Consider the following 21869-nt stretch of genomic DNA (forward strand, 5'->3'; position numbering starts at 1 on the left):
GCCCATTTGTTATCAACTAAAGGCACAGGAGGGCTGATCTCAGCACATGGAACTCTTAGTGCCCGTTTGGAAGGACCGAAGCGGAATGGTTTCTGGCTTTCTGAGGTGATTCCTACACGGACAGCATAAGCTACATTTAGTAAAAACTGTGAGAACCCAAATTGGCTGTAGCTCAGCCATCCCAAACAAGCCTTTAGTATTAAGCCCTTCAATGCCTACCATAAATAAATAAATAAATAAATAAAATGTGGGCCTCACTGACCTCCTGATATGAAGCTCTGTTTCTGCTTTTCCACGTACATCTCACATGCTTTTTGTGCCCATGACCTCACTTCCCTGATCAATGTAAGCAATGGACCTCACCTTTCTTGCCCAAGTGACAATTGCAGCCAAATTCTACATTCTTTCTTTTAATCTGAAAGTGCCCAAAATGGAGGGCTGAATTTAGATATAAGGGTTTTCAAGCTAAAGCTTGCTTAACCAATGGTGGAGAGGGGTCCCCATGAAATAGTTGTGGTTATTTGGATTTTAGACCTTTTTCTCTGAACCACTCAAATGGTAGAATCAGAGTTCAAATCAGCCCCCCACAAGATTGCCTCCCACAACGTCCCACAGCATATCTCCGCCGTGTATTAGAAACATCTCCCAATGTTGATATCATTATTTTTGGGATTATCATTGGGAGATGTTCCTAATACACAGCGGGGATGTGCTGTGGGACGTTGTGGGGACAATCTTGTGGGGGGCTGATTGGTCTTGTAAAATTATTCCTATTTTTGTATTTTCAAAACCAAATATGTTCAACTTCTACATGAGATATAGACTGTTTTTGGTTGCATATGCAATAAAGGAAAATGAATAGTTCTTTAGAAAATGATATTCTATGGGTTAATAGCGCTATATCAATCAAAATCAGGATCCATGACCATGAAAGTTTGGTACAATTATTATTCCTGTCTACTAATCCGATGCAATTCTCCTGATGCATATCCAAACTTGGGACTGACAGTGTAAGACAAGTTATCACATTAACGGAGTTATCTCGCTTAAAATAATGACTACGCACAATAAGATGATCTTTATCCATCCAATCAGGATATTATCTGTATAACTTCTCTTTGGGTTTGGGTTCTATAAATTGGGTCAAAATATATGATTGCACCGTGAAACAAAAAACTTGTAACTAGTGGTAAAACAGTGTGTCCAAGTTGAATCCTTTACTTTGTTAAAGTCTTCACATCTTATGAAACATGAATCAAATGAAAAGTAATTAGACCATATAATATCTTTAATTGGTTGAAATTTTGATTTAAATGCATCAAATATTTGAAATAAAACTTGACTGGACTCATAAAATGGACATAAATTATTTTAGGCTGTATTGATGTCATATTTCAACAATATTTCCACACCTTTTTCTAGCCATTGCTTTCTTATTAACAATACAATATCACATCATTAACCATTCTGGTGTTTTTACATTACTCTTTTTTTTTTTTTTTTCTAGAACCAACGTTTTAAAAAACGATCTGGAAAATGAATCATTTTAGCCACCAGTTTTCGAGTTGATGTTCCAATCGTCCGGTTCAAATAGATGACTTGTTTTGACAAAAAAATTAAAAAATTAAAAATAAAAATGTCCAAAAACCATTGAACAGGTTAATGTTTCGATCGCCCTAATCAATGGGCTGTTGACTTTTTTAACGATTTTTGGCCAAAACCGGGTTTGAGATAAAATGGAACATATTGCCTACACGATTCCCAAGCCGAATGGTCTGACCGTCCAGGTCAATAGCGATTCAAAAACATTGTCTAGAACAATAGTAGCGGGACTCTTCATGGGGACAAATCAACCAATATATCAACTGAGCTACCATGATAATGTTATCTATATGAATTCTTAACCCCTCCAGTGGAGTGAGCATTCGAAAAATTATCCAGTTCTCGCCACCATGGCACGTGATCTACTAACCCCTCTGGTGTCTACAGTTTCATCAGAGTCTTGTTTTAGTGCAGGTACCAGGGTGCTCGATGACAAAAGAAGCTACATGAACGATGAAAGCATAGAGATGTGCATCTGCTTCAATGATTGTGTAGATGCAGAAGATAGATTACAAGACAAAGGAGGGCATGATACTACACCGGATATTTCACCCAAAGCAGATGGTGAAAGTCATAAATGATGATTCATGAATTTGACTATTTGTATAGATTTTTTTTTATTTTTTCAAATTATTGTATTTTTTTATTTTTTAACAATGCAATTTTGTATTTTCAATTTGTAACCATATTGTATTTTTTATATTTTATTAATTTATTTCATTTTCATATTTCATTCATCCAAGTATCCAATGATCCAATCATTGTATTTGTAATTTGTACTATTCAAATTTAAATGAAATAAAATTCCTATTTTTCTTCCAATTTGTTATTCCATCATTCTTATTTCAATTTGGTTAAGCATTTCTTTTTTCATTTATGTGTTAGATAACTTAGACTTCTCATTTCTTAATTTTTTAAATAGTTCCCAATTCCCAAAGTTCAAAGGAAAGTTAAATATTTTGGTTTTACAATTTTACTTAGAAAAGAAATCAAAATTTTCAAAAAAAAAAAAAAATAGTGCAGCCCGGTTCAGCTCAGGCCTAAGGCCTGCCTTGTGGCCTGGCCTGGCCTGGCCCGGCCCAAGCCCACAGCCCCAGCCCAGGCCCGTAGCATGGCACAAGCCCGCCTGGGCCTGGCCCATGGGCCGTGTCGGGCCGACCCCTGAAATTTCCACCGGAGAGGGTGGCACGGCCTGTGACGGCCCACCTTTTGAGTAGGCCGCCCACGGGCCAACGACATGACCCACTTTACACCTCTATGCTTGGAGAAATAATTTTCCCCTAGTCATTTATTTATTTTTGTGGTAAGCATGGATGATCTTAATACTAAGTGGTTCATTAGCTGATTCGAAGCCCTCCTATGCTTTCAGTTGAACGATCTGATTGAGAGAGATCCAAATTTAATCCATTTGTGGTGGGTTAAATTAGGGATGCAACTTGGGGCAGATCAACCCAAACCACTAAGCTTTTGCACGGATTGGGTTGGGCTTTTTGTGCCTTAGGTTGGCCTAGGCCTGGGCTTGGAAGGTTGGGCATTTTTATTTCTTAGGCTGGGTTTAGGTAACCTCAGCAGGAGATTGGCTTCCATCAGGGCAATCCTGTGCCCACACTATTTCAACTGCCTTTTGCAACTTTGCATTGGGAATATCTTCTTATAAAATTGATGAAGGGTGATTTGACGCGACCTAGCAAGAAGGGGACACATGGACATGACCTTACTAAGGGGTGACAGTTCAGCCTAGCAAGCCTATTTCGCAATGTTTGAACTCGGGTGTTCGGTCGCCTCGACACAAAATCACCTCGGCATCGGAGCACCTTGGCATTCAATCCAGTTTGGAACTAAAAAACCGAAGTATCAGCTCGGGGCTACCGACCTGAACCTCCACATAACGACTCCGAAAGTTTCTCCAGTAGACCTCCGAACCTCATGGGATCATGCCGCGTAACAGCAGGCCTAATCTTCTCCCCGTCCGGATCAGGCGAAATTGATAAACTTTATTAAATGATACGTTGTTTCCCAATTAAAGCGGAAACGGATCCCCTCAGGACGAAGATCCAGGAACCGATCCGCGAAACCCGCGAGAGCTCAACTATATAAGAGCAATAACCCCTTTGGGGCCCAGGTACGCGTGATTTCTCTACTCTCTAGCTCTCCAGCTCTCGAATTCTCAAAGCATTTAGCTCGCACCACAGTACACTAACTTAAGCATCGGAGTGACTTTACTGGGTTAACCACCCCAGGTTCTCTGATCCACTGTCTTGCAGATTCACCTAGCTCATTGCTCGATTGGAGGTCAGATCATCCTCCAACAGAGAGTAGTCAGATAGCGCTACATAAAAAATAAAGCACATAAAGTATGAAAATATTCTTAATGTAAGACTGTAAAGACTACCCAAACAGGCTTTGCCCTGACCAAAGCTGAACTCCCTAAACAGAGCGTAGTCTTATAGAGCCATACGAATGAAAAACAAGAAGACAATCCAACCCAATTTGAGTCTTATCTTTTTTTTTTTGGTATTGAATTATCACCTTGTGCCCCCATAGGAGTCATATTTCATTTTTTTTTCCTTGGCATGTTACAACCCCTTTTCAACAATAATCTAACAACTCTTCTCAAAGGTGTGGTGGGAGCCAATAGCGGAGCTCGAAACCACATATCTTTTGGGACTACCCGATTTATTTACCAACCAAGCCACCAGGCAATTGGATATTGAGGCTTGGCATGACTATGTTAAGTTTTACTTTGAACTGGGCCTAGCGGCCTAGGCTGGCACTTGAACTCAGGCTAGGTCCCTCAATCTTTGGGTTGGGCCTAGGTTAAGCCTGAATCCGACACAACCCACCAGAATTGCACCCTTAGATCAAATATGGTCCCCCCTCTCAGACCAGTGGCTCAATTTAATCCGATTTAAATATATGTTCTTATAATATCTCTATTAGTAAAGCTGAATTTCTATTAAATAAACATAAGTTTAACTTTCATACAAGTTACTTTCAATTCATGTAAGACGAAAGTTCTTTTAAACTAATTTTAGGGATAAACTAAAAAGGATATGGGTTGAAATAATAAACCTTTGATTTAACAATGGATATGGCATTGAATAGAATAGAATGGTGAAGTAGAATTCATGTAGTTGATCCCATATAGTTGCAATAAGATTCAAGTGACGATAAATATCTATATTGAATCTAAATTCAATTTAAACCCAATGATAAGATTGGATTCAAATTCAAACATTATCAAAATAAAGTTTGTATCTAGGTATATCCAATTTGATATGATCCATTTACAACCAAGTTCATTTAGTCTATTCATGTTCAATAGCCTGTGCTATACAAAGGGCTCTCTCCATGAGAAATGTTAGTCCATACAACCATGCTTTCAGCATTGTTATAATGTTGTATATAAACTAGCTAGCAACAAACCCGTGTGATGCACAGAAAGAGAGAAAAGACAAGATAGAAAAAGAAAATAAATGAGATAAAAATACTTTTCCAAAAGTGGTTATGAGCATGAGTATCTAATTATAAATAGCCAATCAAATCTAAAATTTGTATAATAAAATAAAAACACAACGGGTTCGACTATGATATGGAAAAGATGATATCTGAAATATTTTTGACCAATCAATTGGAATCATAAACGTCGTAGCCAATCTGTTGTTATTTATCAAAATTCATGGGTGGGTTTTGATGAATGAGAATTTGGCCCGACCTCGTGACAGGGAGACATGTGGATGTGATTCGACGTAAAGCAACAACTCGACGTGATCAGATCGACACGTGGACATGACTCAACATGAGTGACAGCTCATCATGAATCAGCTCGCTACAAAGTGAGCTCGGGTAGGCAGGTACCCCGTACTAAAGTCACTTCAAGCTAAGATCGTCTCGACACCAGATCGCGACAAAACAAGACCAAGTTCATTACAAACCGTACTAGGACCGATGGATCACCCTGGTCCATGGGGGACTTCGGCATACGTATCGGGGTGGACCTGAACATGAACTCGAGGAGCTCGCTACCAGTTAGCTCGCCATCGAACAACTTGATATCCTACAGGTGGCTCGCTTACCGTTCAGACCTCCGAATGGCAACCTCGAGGAGTACACCATAGTACTCTGTATCCTACAGGGCCGTACCTCATAATGGTCACATTAGTTCACCAACTCCCCGGTTCTAGCGGGAAGGGACAATATTACCGTTTGACGGTGTATGACAGAATTACCATATGACAACATATGATAGTATTACCGTTGGACAGCGTTTTTGCCCACCTAACACGCAAGCAAGTCCCGTTACAGCTAGGATCCAGTAACTGTTCCGCCAACCCGCATGGACCCCAGTATATAAAGACTCCCCCCCGGGGGTGAGGTACGTTCTATTCTTATTGTTGTGTGTATAATCTCTAGCTCTCTAGCTCTCTGTTATGGACGCATTCCTCGGGAAGACGTACCGTCGCCACCGGTAGCAACAGGCACCTAACCCACCGCCAACAGCAACAGTGATTCAATGATTCTCATTCTACCCAGTTCAACAACAACAACCTTATCTAGATTAGATTAGATCATCTTGCTTGTTCTTATCTTATTCTATTGCTCTTATCTTATCTTGTTAGTAGCTTATCAGATTAGGATTAGCTTATCTTATCCTTAGCAAGATAGAACTGGAAGTCTCCCTATTCAGCAAGGAGACTCCCTTTGATTAGGACTCTTGTAATCTCCTATTTAAGGAGACCCCATTATTGAATGAGGGTATCAAATTTTCAGTCAAGAAAGAGAGTAAAAGGAGAGTTCGGTGATCTCTTGGACAAATCACCCTCTATGACGCCAAGATAGGTTCAACTGGGAAGGGGAGGAACAAGGGAAAATAGGAGCTTTTCTCTGTGGACTGACCGTGACGTGATCCTATTCCCGGGCCCATAACAACTTGGTATCAGAGCCAACCATCATGGGAGATCTGGAGCAACTATCATCCAGGGTCCACGAACTGGAGCATAGGCTCGTGGAAACCAGCGTGGAGGTTCGTGAGGTCAAAGACGATGTCCGGGAGCTGCAACGCTTGCTGGAATCGTATTTCTCTAACAAGGAGAGGAATCCAGAAGGGGCTGTAATCACAAATAGCCGCTGACCAGACTTGACGGAGTTGTCTGGCGAACAGTAGGTCGTCGCCCCGGTAGCCGCAGTCATCCCCAAGTACAACAGGCCAGAATCCCCGTCGTACAACGGCAACGAAGACCCCTTAGGCTGGCTGTATCGCTGCGAGCAGTTTTTTTGGAATCAACGGACAGATAACCGGGATAAGGTAAATTGTTTTATATTGCTAGAAGAGGATCATGTTAAAGCAGAAACAGAACGTGCTAAGGCACCGGTAGATTTCACTACATTGCAGCTCCACAATTTGATGTATGAGAAAATTCAATTTGTGAAAGCCATAAAGGTGCGCAAAGATTTCAAGTCAAAGTATCCGGATATTGAACTTGTGCTTGAGGAAGAGTTTTTCAGTTCAGCCCCTCAAGATATTAAAGGATCTGTACTATCAAAAGACAATGCACATGACCTGATGCTAAGGCAGCTTAATTTTGAGCTTTTTCGACGAAAAGAACTCTGCAAACTTCATGAGAAACTGGAGCAACACAAGAAAAGCCTTATGGAGACCATTGCACACCGAAAGAAGTTCCTTTCAAGTCTCCCAAAATCTCTGAAGAAAGCATCCTTGCCTGTCCAACACCAACTAGGGTTCTACATACAAAGAAATTACAGCAGCATAATTTAGCAGAATTACTATCACCTCCACTCTATGTGATTTACTCACAATTGCTGGCTCAGAAGGAGGCATTTGGGGAGAGTAATGAATTGGAAATTATAGGAAGCATGAAGGATGCTCAAGTCTTTGCCCACCAGCAAGCAATTAAGGACAATGGTGTTTCTACAAATACATAAATGAATAAGTTGGAGGATGATGCGCCTGATGAGGAAGAGGAGGGCCAAAGAAGGAGAAAGCGTCCAAAGAAGGTTAATGGAAAAGAGAACCTTGACCAATCAGGAATCTATCGATCTCATCCTCTTAAAATCATCCTTCATATACATGATGATGAGGTTTCAAATCCCAAGCCTGTAAAATTGGTTACTCTGAGGTTTGAATACTTATTGAAGTTGAATGTTGTATGTGTTGGGATTGATGGCTCTCAAGAAGGACCTCAGAACAACATCTTATGCAACTTGTTTCCTGATGATACTGGTACTGAGCTTCCCCATCAGTCAGCTAAGCTCTTTGTTGGTGCTGCTATTGAAGTCTTGATAGAATGGTGTAATTTACCATCGGCTGAAGCCACATGGCTCCCATTGGCAGAATTCCATGCCACATATCCAGAGTTCGAGCTTGAGGACAAGCTCGTAGTCCAGGAGGGGAGTAATGTTATGGACACATTCCTCGGGAAGACATACCGTCACCACCGGCAGCAACAGGCACCTGACCCACCGCCAACAGCAGCAGTGATTCAATGATTCTCATCCTACCCAGTTCGACAACAACAACCTTATCTAGATTAGATTAGGTCATCTTGCTTGTTCTTATCTTATTCTATTGCTCTTATCTTATCTTGTTAGTAGCTTATCAGATTAGGATTAGCTTATCTTATCCTTAGCAAGATAGAACTGGAAGTCTCCCTATTCCGCAAGGAGACTCCCTTTGATTAGGACTCTTGTAATCTCCTATTTAAGGAGACCCCATTATTGAATGAGGATATCAAATTTCCAGTCAAGAAAGAAGTAAAAGGAGAGTTTGGTGATCTCTTGGACAAATCACCCTCTAGGACGTCAAGATAGGTTCAGCTGGGAAGGGGAGGAACAAGGGAAAACATGAGCTTTTCCCGTGGACCGACCCGTGACGCGATCCTATTCCCGGGCCCATAACACTCTCTCACTATTATCATCATCAAGCTCTCTCCACCACTACTGTGCTCTAACTTAGCCATCGGAGTATCCGCACCGGGTGAACCACCCCGGGATCTCTGATTCATTTCTTTCGGGAAACCCAGTTCTCATCGTTGCTGGCAGGCAGATCACATCCAACAGGAAGCAACCGGATTACGCCACATCAGGTTTTAATTGGTCAAAACTCTTTCGATACCATATCTTTCCCGCATCATAGAAGCACAATTTTTTTTCACATTCTAAATACAATCAGATGGTACATAAATAATAGTTTAGGCAAGCTAAACATAACAGTCCTGCCAGCTCAAGGACAAGGAAGACCGAAGACATGGCATATGTCTACACTCAGGCCCTGTTTGGGAAAGTTGAGTTAAACATTTAGCTAAGCTGGTTCAACTGCTTTGAAGTGTTTTGGATAAGCTACCTAAAGAAGATGAAGTGGGCAGCCCAAAAAATGACTAACTGATAGTTGATTCGGGCTCTTCTTTTCACCAAACATATATAGTTTAAAAATGTCAATGTAGGACCCACATCAAAAAACCAGAAACCACTTCATTTAGCCCCCCCAAATGGGCACTTAATGTAAAAGAAATGGCAGTGCTAAGAGTTGATTTAAAATATTAACTTGAGTATTTTCCGTGTATATGTAAAGGTGATGAAAAGCAATTTTTCTTATTTCTTTTCTTAGGCTGCGTTTAGAAACGATGCAAATAAGTGTGAATGCAAATTTGTAGAGTGCAAAACGGTTCATATAAATTGCAAGGTTGGGTTAGTTTTGCACTGAGAAATTTACCTTCTTACCAAACAAACTTTTAGATGTAATGGATGCAAACACGAATTCCAATAAAGTACATTTTTTTTAATCAAAAGCCCACTTGAATGTAAATTTACTTCTTTTTTATTGATGCACTTTTACATATTATTATCAATGTAAATATGCATTAGTATGTCATTTGTCAATGCATAAATGTAATATTGCCAAACACAACACAGGCAAAAGTGAACCAGAGTGCAAATTTACCCTGAACCGGGATTTACACTCCATTTGCATCATTTCCAAATGCAGCCTTATTGTCTAACATATATGGGTAAGCTAATTAGAATAATCTTAAATATAATGCTTGTATTTTAAAAAATAGAATAAAAAAACTTCAATTAGCCTCAAGTTACAACATTGACCACAAAATCAGTAGAGATATAAACTTGGGAATCAAACTCCGACAACTAAGTATTAACTTGGGAAAACTTGGAATATCTCAAAGAGAATAGGCTTCTCCTCCATTTCAAAAAATTTGGTTACAACCAATAATAAATCCCCATCCTTGCAAACTAAGTAGAAAGCCTTTAGTTATTGTTGCTAGGATCAACAATGAAAACATTAGTGTGTCAAAACTCAAAACCAACCAATCTTCCATCTTCACCAAAAACCTACTCAATCAAAAAGGAAAATTAATAAGAAAGCAATGATTGTTTTCACAAAAAGATAGAAGCAATGAGATATTCAATCGAGTCATTTAAGATTTTTTAATCAAAATAACAAATCAACAAGAGAAAAATACAGAAATCTTCATGTCATGAATCCTCCCACATGAGAGAGAGTGAGAGAGAGGAATTCACTATAATCATTGCTTACCTTCAGGTCATAAATTCCATGCATTCCCCAATCTCTCTTATCAAGTGCTTGAGGACTAGACCTGTTCACAGGCCAAGCTAGACTGAGTTCAGTCTAATCTTTGCCTCTTTATTACCAAAATACATTCAGGCCCGAGCTTGAGCCCAACCTATAAATTGGAAAAGTTGCTTTTTGTTTTTTTACTCAATAAAAAATTGATTTATTTATATTAAATGACCTTATAACCCAAAAATGTTGAAAGATCTCACTATGTCTTTAGAAAGGAGAAGAGGAACAAAGATTACATTTTTTATTATATAAAATATTATTAGGCTTGGACCCAGGCTTGGGCCAGGCTTTTTTTAGAAAGCTCAAGTTCAACCTGATAAAAGTTGGGCCTAGTGTTTTGGCCCCAAGCCTGAGCCTATGGGCCTGAGATAATGTCCAAGCCTAACAAAAAAGGGGTTGGACTAGACCAGCCTGTCGGGCTACCTGGCCCATGAACAAGTCTATTGAGGACTTAGCACAAAAATAACTATTGGCCAAAGGACTAACCATGGGGATGTACTTGTAATATATCTAGCAACAAAGTCACCATTGTGATGCTGATATTCGTAAAAAAAACATTTACTCTAATTATCTAACATCTTAATATTAATTACTTGTTAAACAAGAATTATGTTGTAAATTTCCTCTAAAGATTTCATTTTCTTAGTGCTAGAAGATAACCTTTTCAGTAAGTCCAACCTTGCAAGAAATGGAAAGCAAATTGCATTAGACTATTCATTTTGTGGTGAAGGAGAAACGACTAAGCACATCTTCATGACATGCCTGGTGGCCATACAAACATGGGTGAGTTTTGAAGCAATCCTTAACCTAGATGTAAATGAAGAAACAGATGACTGGTGAAGCAAGATCATGAAATCTAAAATAGAAGTGGGGTAAGAAAATGTAATTGAACATTTTAGCTGCACCCTTTGGTTAATATGGAAAAATAGAAATGCAAAAATCTTCAATAATAAATAATCCCTTCATTGTATTCATTGAAACCACACACTCCTACTGTTCTGAGTACCTAGAGTTCACTAACTGATGTTGTTCGATCCGAGGTGTCCCGACCCGATGTCGCAGTTAGATAATCCTGCCAACTGGCGAAGTCGAGGTGGAAGGACAAAGCCGCATAGTAAGATCTAAAACCACGAAAAGGTCAAAGGCCCGAGGAGTTGTTCCCCAGGTAGGCACTCCGACGCTCAAGTAAGTTGAACGGTAGGGAAGATGGTCAGGCCGAGCAGATGAAAACAATGTTGGTTCAAGCCGAAGAAGGAGTATGAAAGTCCGAAAAGTCAAAAGTCTCTAACCTTGAGCGGAGGTTACCTATTTATAGCTAAAGATTTGTGTTCTATTTGGATGAGGCTTCCAGGGTTGTTGGGATGAGGTTACCCGCCGAGGTCTTCGAGATAAGTCCTCTTCCCTGGCGGGGTTGTCTTCCTTATCCATACAAGGCCCCTTGGTTGTGCTTATCCATCCTGCGTGATGCCGACATGGCTGAAGAGATGAGACGGCCACGGAGGCTGCCACGTGGCACTCCGGGCCAGCTCAACCATAACCCAAACACCAACCATGCTTTACTAGGCTTTAGACCCCGACGTGTGGCTGTCCAAGTCAAGTGGATCCCTCAAACACTAAATGAAGTTAAAATAAACTTTGATGCTTCTTGAAAATCAAATGGTGCTAGTGTGATCGGTGTAGTTGCTAGAGTAAGTGTCAAGGAAGTCCATTACGTTGTTAGCGAGGAGTTTGTTAGATGTTTGATCAACATGGCGGAGGGGTGGGCAGCTTTGGAAGCGGTTCATGTAGCAACAAGATTTGTGAGGAGTAAAATCATAATTGAAGGGGACTCGAAAATCATTATCAATGGGCTAAAATGGTCCGAAGTTCCACCTTGGAATGTGTCTCTGTTACTTAAGGAATGCTATGAAGTTTGTAGATTGAACAAGCTAACCGTCTCCTTCAACCACATGTTTATAGAAGCTAATTCTACAGCAAATTGGTTGGCAAACTTCGGATACCATTAGTTTCTATGAGACCTCCTTCACCAATCCTTTCTTTGACCTCATACATTTGGTTGATATATAGGGTTGTTTCTTTGTTAGGTCTTTGTAGTCTTTTATTTTCTTCGTGCATTTTATGTGTATTTCTATCCCTTTCTACAAAGGGACCATTTGTAGAAACCCATTGACCAAGAAACCCATGTTCATTTTTCAGATTTATGTGGGGTCCATGGAAAATTTATTTTCCCTAATGTAAGTAGTAGCCATCCCCTAGGTGGATAAGTAACTTTCCCACATGAGGGAAAGTTGCCAATATTTGGTTGGGACAAAATTGCCCCTTTTAGTAATGGCATTTTATGGTTAAAATGGTCATTGTCTTATTTACCTGGGAAATAAAAGAATATGGATAAATGCACTTAATTTAGGCCTCGTTCCTTTTCAGTAAGTTACTTACCCAGGTAAATGCAATTACTTGGGCAAGTTTTTCCTTGGAAACACTTACCTGGGTAAGTGCATTTACCCATGTTCTTTTATTTCTCATGTAAATAAGGCAATGAACATTTTATCCATAAAATTTCATTATTAAAAGGGGCATTTTTGTCCCATTCAAGTGTTAGCAACTTTCCCCCCGGGTAAGCGATACCCAGGAAAATAAACTTTCCTTGGTCCCCACATAAATCTGAAAAAAAAACATGAAATTCTTGGTCAATGGGAACCAAAGTCCCATTGACCAACTTTCCCCCTCTCAAAATCCAAAAAAAAAAAAAATGCCCCCTTAAAATAAAGTACATCAAGTAATCTTATTTACTAGACAAGACCCAAGAAAAAGAGCCAACACATACTATAGTGGGTGTGTAAAGTGCATTAATTTAAAATAAAGTACATCAAGTAATCTTTAATTTTTATTCTAAAATGCACAGAAAATGTAATGTGAGAGGTAAGACTGTAATAGATGTTCCTGCAATTGTTGTGTAAAGTGCATTAATAGACTGTAATAGACTGTAATAGCTGGTTTTTAAAAAGCCAGTTTGTAATTTACCAATTTTGCAGCAACGCAAAAGAGAATGAGAAATGCTTCTATATTATCCACAACTGTTACAAATCAATATAACGGATTCGATCCAGATTTATAAAACTGATCTGATGTAAATCAATGGAAATGATATGCAACTTAGAAACTACCTCTGTAGCTCACCCAATAACCGCACCAGTTGTTAAAATCTTTGAGAACTAAGAAAAGGTATGTTGGAGTCCATAAAATCTGTAGTGACCCCGGAGATGAACATAGTTTCCATATTCAATGGTTCATCTATCATTCTAAGATGAACCATTTGAAGTGGTGGTAGTGGAATGCAAATGGAGAGAGGAGATTCAGATCTTTAATTGAGGGAGGCACTATGTTGAGAATGAAATCCGAGAGAACATATGAAAATTTAAGGCAATCAATTGAGAGGAATGTGGTTGAGTTAGCTATGGTCCTGTTTGGTGCATCTTTTCACGCAGGCTGTTGGCTGTTTAGAAGCCCAGCAGCCCACATTTTCATCTTTTCCTATTTTGTTGGGGAAAAATCTAACCATCGAAAGACTGTGCCCCAAAAAAGATGCGAGAAGTTCGAATTGAACTCATTTCGGGAAGCTAGAAATGGAGTTTCTTGCCTCTTTTTGTCTTGTCTTCATGTGAAAAGGTGCACAGAAAGATGCGCCTCCAATCAAATGGTCAGTGGCCTGCCAAGATCTTTATGTAAAAACCCACTATATCTTTTGGTTGTTAAATTTCTAGAAGATCTTTCAAAAAAGACTTGCCAAATGACACCTATGTGTTAAGGGTTGCTTGAGATTTTATTTTTTAAAAATAATAGATGATTCATAATTAATGAGAGAAGGATTGGAAAAACCAAAGAAAGAGGTATGGAGTGGGTTTCAGCCAATAAGGGTGATTATGTATTTTTAAAGAGTGTTGAAGAAGAAAGGAATTTACACTAGAAAAAATGAAGTGCGTAATGCTTATATCAAAAAGTAGTGGCCTTTTTTGTGATTTAATTGAAAAAGTCTCGCACATGTAAAGACTTAAAGGCCAAAGCGCTTCGTGTAAAACTTGTGGTGAGACCACTTGCCTTACGGTCTTTCCTCTTTCCATTATAGATATGTGTCACACAAGGAGAGCCCTATGGATAGCACACGCCATGGTTTTGAAAATTGGACTGGATCAGACGGCTAGACCAGTTGACCCAAGAATCAGTTTCAGGTAATTGGTTTTATTTCACCCTAAAACCGTTATTAGGTCAAAAACCATTGATTTGATCAACGATCCACTGACCCGGGCGATCGAACTGTTGACTTGGACAATGATTTTTTATTTTAATTTTTTAATTAGAACATGCTGTCCATTCAAATCAAATGGTCAGACCATTTGACCTAAAAATCGGTAGCTAAAACAATTCCATGTTCGATATGATTTTTAAAACCTTGACACACGCTATCAAATATAGACAATCATAGTTTCTCCTACTTCATGGAAGGCCATGCTTATTTTCCTATTGGGCTCGAGTCTGGCTCTCTTACCAACCAAAGATGTTCCAACACCCTTCCAACATAATCTCACACCGCACATCTCATACATGATGAATCCCACTTTCATGGTGGATCCTAGTCTCATGACTAGAGATATAGTGTTAGATGATAATATTGAAAGGGTGTTGAAAAATATTTTGTTGGTAGGAGATCCCATCAACACAGGTTGTTGAGGGGTTGGATTCCCTGTCCACCAGATTCTTCTACCCACTAGACACTGCAGCTGCACATCGCACAACACTAGTGTCACTGTCCCGTGGGTGCAGTCGTATGGGCAGGAAAGTTAGGATAATGTACCAAGTTCCAACACCCTCCCAACATGATCTGACATCGCACATCTCGCCAATTGGGACCTACAATAAAAATAAGACCCACCATGTACGAGATGTGGTGTGTGAGATCGTGTTGGGAGGGTATTGAAACGTCTTTCCGGACTAGGAAAGTCGGTGTAGGCTCTGTCCAACTTTGACAGCCATTTTTTTCCATGCAACCCTTGTACGGTCACGGAACGTCAAGTCAAGGAGAAACGGAGCTCACACGGATCTGTTTTCAATTAAAAACACCGACAAATCTGATTTCTGATCCAATGGGGTCAGAAGTATATCACTATATCCGTATTTTATTGAGTGGTCGCAAGAATGTGCTGTGACTGGTTGCAGCACAGCCAAGCCATGATGATCGAACTTTGGAAGTGCTCTGGAGCCGAATTTGCTACAAAATAAGACGTGTGCGACGGGCTCCAAAACCCAATCGGGACTAAACACGTCAGTCGTCAGTTGCTGATAATCTGATAGCAGTTCACAATTTCACATTTTGTTTGTAGGCGACCTGAGTCTGAATCTCTTGATCAATGGTCTCGTGGAATTGGAAGAGACCATACGCCCATACGTAATTCTGTTACCGACTGGTCTTCCCTTCAAGGTCTAATGCCATGCGTTCACACAAAAGAGTCAAAATGGAACCTTGGTCACCTTCCTGGAAGAAGAGCAGCTTAACGCAACAGGGAGGACCTGTGGTAATATATAGGGAAATGCTGCTCTGCTGATATCTTTTGAAGATTGAAGCTTTCAAAATTCTTCCTTTCTCAGGAGTTCCGCTTTGCTTCAAGTCTTCAACCATTTCAGTTTTTCTCTATTGCAAACTTGGTTCAGTTTGAGCTCCCAACATCCATTTCTCTCCGCTGGAGCTTACAATTTCTTGTTTGCTCTGGAAGCTAAAAAAATTGTCTGGGTTGCTGGTGGGAGTAGACAAGAAAGAAATCTTAACTGAAGATCCAGCCTCGGAAGAATGGGTTCTTCCATCTCAACCTGGGCAAGAGATGCAGATGCAACATCTCCCTCCAATCTCCGTTGGTGACACTTGACACTAGAAACAAAACAGTTCTTCTATTTATGGGAGAAAACAATTCAAACAAGGTTAACCCATTACCATAATTCTGTAAACAAGCCTCTCCATGATGTAACTTGACCAAACAAGGTATGGTTCTACTCCCCCCTTCAAGTCTCAACTCTCAATCTGGTCTGTTCTGTTCTGTTCAATGTTTTAGCTACCATTTGATGCTTTTAGATGAGTAGGCGAGCTTCATATGGTTGGTTTCATTTACTCACGAACCACATTTCTGGATTTCATATTTTTGCCTCAGTTTCAACAAAAATGGGTTGGAAACAATGAATGTGGTGAATTTTAAAAAACAGAGATACCTAATATTCTAGGGAGCACTTAACTACTGAAATGGCTGAACTGAATTATTTTCAATAGATAAAATAATTAAAATAGTCATAGGTATAGTAATTGACCCAGCTTCAGCTTCAGCCATCAAGGAGCACACAATTAACTTATTCTTTTGTTTTTTACGTATTTAACACAATACTTTAACAACACTCAGAAATAAGTGGCAACAGCGGGACTCGAATCTGCATATCCGCTGGGACTACTGTAACTACCCAGCTAACATACCAACTGGCCACCACTCAGTTGGTAATTAACTTATTCACTAGAACACAAAGCAACAAGTCTTTTTTTTTTTTTTTTTTTTCCTTCTGGTATTACAATTGTACGTTACAGGGGGATTAAGGGATGGGGACAGAACAAGGTACATGTGAGGTTGACTGACCTTACCACAGAGAGCCTGCAGTTTTGCCGGTATGATCCCATGCCTCCATATTCGAAGGGATGCCAACTGATCATTCAGTTCAATGACTTGGCTGTTTTCAAGAGCCTCCTTAATGATGGATGGTTGGAAAGAAAGAAGCTTAGGCACGAACCTGAATACTACGATCATGGATGGTCAGAAAGAATAGAAAATTTCACCTTTCAACTGGGTGAAGAGTGAAACAGAAAACCCTTTGTAACTTCATTCCTGGATTCAGAAATCAACATTCGCATGTGCATATGTCTGTGAGAGATGACCGTATACATTTCAGTGGAATAAAAAAGGACCACCTGGAGGATTACAATAAGCAGAGTTACAGGATCGAATTACCTCCCAAGTGCTCACCAATCCAACCATCTATGTTGGAAGAAGCAACAAAAAAGATCATCTATAGCATCCACTGCTCTCTGAACCCTAATGTAGGTTTGTCTTATATACATTATACATTCAAGTGCAACTCTAATTCATTGTCTGGAGTTTGAAGACAGGTAAAGATTATAATAGATTTCTGCTCGAGGTCAATTCCTTGAATTATTAGAACACAGTATCTGTTTCTTACTCCATGATCTCTGCTTCTACAACTCAGCTCGAATTAATAGGTCAAATCAACGGGAAGATGATGTAAAACGTCAATTTGATCTCCATCGGGTATCGAAGGGAAGCTTGAAACAAACCTAAACTGCATACATCCTCCTGTACTCATTTAGTTCAGACTCTGATGGAACCATAGATACAGAGAATGAACGGGACCGGCTCTCAGATGCCCTCCTTATATTCCTCATATTTGACTCCTCCTTCCGGTGTAAAATGACACAGTAGCACATGGAACCAATAGTAGTCAGCATGATTGAGCCACCAATTACTGTGGCATAGATAGCAAGCCATCGGGCATGATGGCCCACCACAATATATGTTAGAGATATAAAAGCCACTGATATGAAGAGGCAAGCTAGCCACATGAGTTTGTTGATCACAAACATTAGTTGTTCCTTTGCCTTCTGTTCGATTACCACAACAGATGTCTGGACCACCACAACGGCTAAGGAGATGAAAAGAGCCAGAGAGTCAAACAAGAAGAAGATCAGGAAAGCTGGATTATTTGCAATGTGGGCTTGACCAAGTGATAAGCCAACCACTTCATCCTCAACATACTGACCAGGTACAGTAAAGATGGCTGCAAAAGCAACAGTTGCAATAAGCACTGCGACCACTGTAGCTGAGTTTATAGCATTATTTAGGCCACTTATGTGAAGCTTCTTTAGCCTCTTTGCAATCTTCTGTACCCGAACCCCAGTTTGATGGGACTGCTGCAGTTGTGACTGAACATCGTGTTTTATGTCACTAACTGTCTGCTTCAGTTGCTTTACTGGACTTGGAGGGTTTGCATGGTCCTTAGCAGTAGTGGCCCCTGCTCCTTTTAGAATAGAGGCAATCTCTGTATTTCCAGATTTCTCAGCAATATCAAGTGCAGTTTCTCCAGCCTTATTGAATGCATTAACATTAATACCCTCAACTGATAATAAACAGCGAACCATCTGTAGTAATATAAGCAAGTCTTAGTACAAACAATGCAGAATCCCATAGAGTCAGAAAATCTCAGGAATAATCAGATGTAAATCAATGTAAAACTTCCTTCACTTAACTTGAAATCCTAATTTCCAAAGCTTTTATTTCCACCACCCCCACCCAGATTAAAAAGAAAAAGATAAAAAGAAAAGACAAATTACTGAGTTCATCATATCCACAAAAAAGCCACCAACATGACATCAGATGATATTAAAAACTTGTAATAGCCAAAATATTGAAATTTTTTGTTCTGACCAAGAAACATCATGATGTCAGCTTTGGGTTAATTGTTTCAGATGTGGTCAGAGAGAGGATTTCTTTTGGACGACAGCTGAACTGTTTGTTCAGTTGGGGGGTTGCTGGGCAGTAAGGTTATTGTTGTAAATAACACCTAAAATTCTAACTTTTAATGTCTGGTCAGCTTAGGCAGTTTGTACTTTTGCCTGATCCTTGTGGTCAGCAAGATATTTTTTATGATGAATGAAATTCAACACTGCTAATAATATAAGAAAAAAAAAAAAACATCACGATCTCAGTTTCAGTACTCTTAGATGCTGTATTATACTTAACTGAGTAATAGCAGCCATATGCAATTCGTGGTCAAGTTTTTCTAGATTAAGATATCCGATTCTAAAGTAGCATACTTTGACATGTTCTCATGTTAAAAATGCTGTTAGATGACTTCCAATTTCTTTGTTTTCACTTTTTGTAGAAACCAATGAAACTAATTTATCAGCCTTCTGCATATGATCTTGTTTTTTGGAACTTGTGAGTGCTACATTGTCTGATACTTGGCCAAACAAGCCAATAAATTACGAAAAGCTCACCCAATCTAGGGAACTTTGTTAAGAAGTCAATGAAGAGTTCACTAGTCTTGGCAAGTCTTAGAACAGTAGAGCACATCCTTACCTCTTTCCGGTTAAGAATCAACTCCTAATATAAAAATCTCACAACCCCTAAAATCCCTTTTCTCTCCACTAATATATCCACATCTATCCTAAAATCCCGCCCTCACACCTAAGGCTGTGTTTGGTTTGATAGAAAATAAGAGAAACAGAAAGCTGAGGGAAGCCTAAAATCTACAAGTCCCACTCAACCCTCTCCCACCCATTAATAAAAGCCAAAATCAACTTTTTGCCTCTCACCCCATGTTTGTAGTCTCCACTCTCTACTTGGGTTTTGGTAAGACAATCACACATCTACTAATTTCCTTTGTATTCTTTATTTGGATCAAGTTCTCCTCTCTCTTTGGCTGTAGGTGGACACCTCCCTCAGACGTGGTAAGCCTATTTAACACAAGCTTTTTTCAGGAAAACAAAGAGGCACGAAAGAATTATGTGGACAGCCAGAAGAGTAGCTATTCTCTGGTCAGTCTGGGAAGAAAGAAACAATAGGATGTTTAATGGAGTGGAGAAATCTAAGGAGGAAATTGTAGAAAGAATATCTATTATGGTTATTCACTGGTTGAAATCAGTTGATTTGTTCAAAAGACTTCTCAACTGAGGACATATACAAGGATTAGAGAGAGGTAGCAACTACAACTTCCCTGATACCCATTGTGTAGGAACCGTGGTCTCCACCAACACAACAAAGAATGAAGTTGAACTTTGATGGGAGCTCTAGAGGAAATCTGGACCCTTCGAGTATAGGGGGAGTATTCAGAGATGGATATGGTAAAATTTTTGCTATGTTGAGAGCAGAGGTGGTGCCTTTGCTCCAAGGTGTAAGATATGCCAAACAGTTAGGGTCACACCAAAGTGAGATAGAAGGGAACTCTAAATTGCTAATGGACAGTTGATAACTTAGCTAAACAAGGGACTATGAGGGAGAATCTGTTCTGAGCAATGTTGTGATAAACGGTTACCTTGGGATCAACACCCTATTTCAGAAGTTTGACAGTTGTATTTGATATTACTTTAATTTGCTTTAATGAAGTTACCGTTTCCAATAAAAAAATAAAACAAAATAAAAGCCAAAATCAAACCTTTGTCAAGTGACTTAACTGTGAAAACAGGTACTATTTCTATTCTTTTTTTTTTTTTCTTTCAATGGGTTTCTCTTTTCTACTTTCTTCATTTCTTGATTCAAAAATATTATCTCACTATAAGTTTTTTTCCCCCATAGAAAATTATGCAGTTCAAGCTTTAGCAACAAGTCCTTGAAACTCTTTCCAAACTTCAAAATGGAGGACTTCTTCAGGAGTTGAGAGGCGATAGCTGGCTATTCCTCTAGGAAACAAAAAATCCTAGAGGTTTGGTCACCCCCTAATGGGTGGTTGAATGAAACTGAATTTTGATGGAAGTAGTTTAGGCAATCCAGGCCCTTCAGGAATTATAGGGTTGATTAGAGATGAGGGTGTTATTATTTGTGCCTTATATTAGGGCCCAATTGCATGAGGTGATTAGGTAAGAACAGAGTTTCTAGCAGCAGTTTTTGGGGTTGAGAAAGCTAAGGAGATAGGAACTGGTAGTTTGATTATTGAAGATGATTTGGAGATAGTAGTGGGATGATTGGGGTAGTTTGACAGCTTAGAAATGAATTCAGGCACTTCAAATGGTTGTTAAAAGACGTGAACATTCAAGTAAGATGGGTTAGAAAATCTGTTAACAGCTTGGCAGATGGTTTAGCTAAGCAAGGGGTTCAAACTTCAAAGACAACATACGTACTGGGCACAATTGTAATACAGTATTGGGTGGCTAGTTTGTAATGGGTTTGCTAGTCTCTCACAACTTGTTGCACTTTTTTCTTTTAAAATGTTAGTGTATTAATGAATGACTAGTTTTCTGTATTGCTGATCAAATAATAATAATGATCCAGCAACAAAACTATATTCTAAGGGTTAGGTGTAAAGCTTGGTGAGAAGAAATTTGATCATTGCTTCAAAAGTACTTAGGAGGAAAAGTTGCTTTTTGAGCACAAGGTTTGAGGCATAAAAGAGTTACATTTCTTCCTACTGCTCCACAATTAGATTTGAGCCATAAACTTGCAACTTAAGTCTTTAAGGCATAGCAATCATTAGAATTTGGTATAAATGTTTATGATTTTGTTTTTCTATCATCACTTAAAGATTAACTATCTTTTGCTTATTATGGAGACGGAAAAAATATTAAACTACACAGAGATAAAAAAAAACATGGTAGTTCTGGTCCTTCAGGAGGAAAAGGCTACCTCTTTAAGTAAGCTTTTCAAGCCATATCTTAGTGCTTGTTATTTACCCAAAATTTGAAGGTCCCCCCACCCCCCAAAGGGCCTGGCCCCCAAAGAATGAAAAACGCCCAAAGAAAAAGAAAGATCAATACGTTTCTAAAAATAGTATTTGAGTTGTGAATGCATATAAATGTTAGCATAAATAATAAAAAGAATGCGTGTAAATGGGATGG

At 39.3% G+C, this 21869-nt stretch overlaps 1 pseudogene; it reads left to right on the forward strand.

Moving 5' to 3' along the window:
• The first annotated feature begins 1952 nt into the window (after nucleotides 1-1952).
• Nucleotides 1953-17103, forward strand: LOC148845899 (THO complex subunit 5B pseudogene; annotated as a pseudogene).
• Nucleotides 17104-21869: the final 4766 nt, after the last annotated feature.

The sequence above is a fragment of the Nelumbo lutea genome, chromosome 7 (genome assembly GCF_056320005.1).
Source record: "Nelumbo lutea isolate HS-2025 chromosome 7, American lotus-T2T, whole genome shotgun sequence".
NCBI lineage: Eukaryota > Viridiplantae > Streptophyta > Magnoliopsida > Proteales > Nelumbonaceae > Nelumbo > Nelumbo lutea.